Genomic DNA, 3,312 nt, shown 5'->3' with positions numbered 1-3,312 from the left:
ATTATTATTATTATTATTATTATTATTATTATTATTATTATAATAGTATCTCCAAATCCTTATTGATATTATATTTGTAATATAATTTAATAGTATTGATATTATTTAATACTAAAATAAAATTATTCTATTGATCTTATTTATATCTTAATTCAAAAATAATATTAATTATTAATTTAATTCTTGATCAAAAGCTTAATTAGTTATTTCAATTTTTTAGTCAAACTAGATGTTATTTCTAACGGCTAGTTAGCTTCTCTCATCATCTATTTATTCCATTACCTAGATCTGATTCCTCAATTTTTTAGTCAAACTAGATGTTATTTCTAACGGCTAGTTAGCTTTTCTCATCATCTATTTATTCCATTGCCTAGATCCAATTCCTCATCTTGTCCTAAAGATGAACCACACTGGTTGGTTCGAAACGCGTCGATGAGATCTTATTTTATGTGATTTTTACCGAAAATGTTATTGTTGTTATTATTATTATTATTATTATTATTATTATTATTATTATTATTATTATTAGTTTAAAGTTGAAATCAAATTAAACATTATTTTATAAGAAATTGATTTTCATAACAATTTTAATATACAGGGAAACACTTTCTCTAAAGAAAATATACCCACAAATTTGTAGCTAATTACATGATATTCCATACACTTAATAAGCCACAAATATTAGAGTTTATTACCTAGTAACTTACATTTTTAATTATTCTAGCTAAGAAACAATTCTAAAATCTACTATCCTTTTTATTGTTCATAAATAATCTTTATCCCATGCATTATTTTATATACTACCTTCCCTACCCTATCCATTTCATTTTTTTGCTATCTTCTATATGAAACTTTGCTCCTTGTATAGTATTCAAACGCATTTTCCTTGTTTTATTTATCATGCTAGCTACAATAGGGTTATGATAGGGATGAAAAAGCTAAAAAAACATTGTCATTTTCTAATAAAAAATCATTTAATATTATATTTATAATAGTAGTAATAATATAATTTTATAGTTTAAATTAAATTAAACACTAATTTCTAAGAATTTGATTTCACATCAATTTCAATCCACTAGGTCAAGCCCCTCTCTAAGGGAAAGCCACCCACAAATTTGTAGCTAACTAAATGATCTCCTATATTATTAATAAACCACAAATATTAGTGCTTATTACCTAGTAACTTTCATTTTTAGTTATTTTAGATAAAAAACCTTTTTAAAAGCTACTATCCTTTTTATTGTTCATAAATCATCTTTTTCCCATGCACTATTATTGTCTACTACCTTCCCTACCCTATCCATTTTATTTTTTCGCTATCTTCTATATGCATCAGTACTCCTTGTATAGTATTTACATGCATTTAGCTTTTTTTTGTTTATCATGCTAGCTACAATGGACTTATGATAAGCATGAAAAGCCTTAAAATCCGTGTTGTTTTATGGTAAAACATGATTTAATATTATAAAAAAATATAACTATAATGATAATATATTATTATCTATTTATATTTATTAATAATGATAGGAATATAACTTAAAAGCTTAAATTAAATTAAACATTAAATAATTTATAAGAAATTGATTTTCGTACCAATTTTGATCAATTTTTTATTATCTTAGATAAGAAACCTTATCCATTTTCATTTTGTCTGTATCTTCTATAGGAAACATTGTTCCTTGTATATTATTCACATACAATTACCTTGTTTTATTTATCATGATATCTTCAATAGCCTTATGATAAGGATGAAAAATATTAAAAACCTTGTCATTTTTGGTCAAAATTCATTTTCTTTTTTCGCTATTTTGATTTCCGAAGTGGTCGATTGCAGGAAAATCAATAATTCAAAAGTGTAACCAGTGATTTATTTTAAAATATCAATACATTTTTCAAAATTATATATGCGTGTGTGTGTGTGTGTTAAAGAAAAAAAAAAACTATAAATAATATTAAAAATAATTAGTGTAAATCCATATTAACTCTAGATTTACCAAGTGTCAAAAGGAATAAAATCATTTAAGATGCAAGTCACTCTACCATGTCCAAATTTGAACCTGAGTGTCTGTGTGTGAAAGAAAGAGAGAGATAGATATTATTATAAGTATTGAGTTTCACATGTTTATTAACTAGATTTAATCATGAAATTCTAAAATATTACAAAGTTTAAAAACAAATTTGATTATGAGTTGAGCATTATTTTTGGCTTTCACAAAATGTACCTCATCTGAGTTGGTTATCTATCTGTAGTACTCCAGAGCAAATAACCTCATTGGGAGGTATCTGGGTAACTTGTATGGTTCTAACTCACAATGATAGATCCTAATTTTAGTGTGATTTTGGTACAAGTACCATTCTCCTACTTTGTAGTTTTGAAAGTTGTAGGATCCTCCTAATATCTGAACTGATCCTTGGAGGGGGGCTTCCTAGGAGCATGGTCACTACAAAATGAACAAAAAGGTCTATGAAGTTTGTGTATGAATATGATAATTCATATTTGTGGATCAAAGGAGTCCAAATGACTACTCACATGGGGTTGCTATGGTATCAAGTTTTTGAAGAGTAAATGGGAATTTATCAGCTTGATAATATAAGAAGAGGTGGTACAGAACTGAGGAATATTTGAATACTCTTTCATTATCCATTCTCAAAAATTGTTCATGCATCCTATCAGATATGTGTTTGGCATAATCATACATGACAACAGGGGGTTGTCCTGGAGTGAAGATGGACATGAAGGCTAGAATGATTTCATCAATATACTCACTGGTAGTATGGCCTAAGACACTAGATATCATTGACACAATGTCCTGGCCAAGTTTAGAAAATATGGTCCACATGTATGGGGGAGGATCCTTTGGAATATATTTCTCTTCCACAATAAAGGTTTGGAACATTTCAGCAAGTCTAGCAGGGGTAAGCTTGGGAAATTATTCTAGCAGGTCTCCAATGGAAATAGGGGTCAGATTTTGTCCTGGTTGCAATTGAAACATTTCATTGATGGATTCAATAGTGATGGTGAAAAGTACATCCTGCTTTGGAGACATCACTACTCTTTGACTGCTGTTGTAATTGGTATGGAAATAATGAACAATTTTAGGGAAGATATGCACCACTGGGAACTGGTACTTGGGAAAACTGGATTCCCAAAGCCCAATTTGGTCAGCATGGTTTAGGTGTTGGTCCCTAAATTAGCAATATAGTTTAATAGGGGATTCACGGACAGCAATGTCCTTGATTTGGAAATCTTTATCTACGAGGGGAAGGTGGTCAATGTCCAGGTGAAGGGGTGGTAATTGACCTGATATCCAT

This window comes from Pinus tabuliformis, chromosome 8 (genome assembly GCF_031772625.1).
Source record: "Pinus tabuliformis cultivar Carrire ecotype Pingquan chromosome 8, CPIR1, whole genome shotgun sequence".
Classification (NCBI taxonomy): domain Eukaryota; kingdom Viridiplantae; phylum Streptophyta; class Pinopsida; order Pinales; family Pinaceae; genus Pinus; species Pinus tabuliformis.
The sequence above is the reverse complement of the archived record's forward strand: the minus strand, read 5'-3'. Positions refer to the sequence as shown.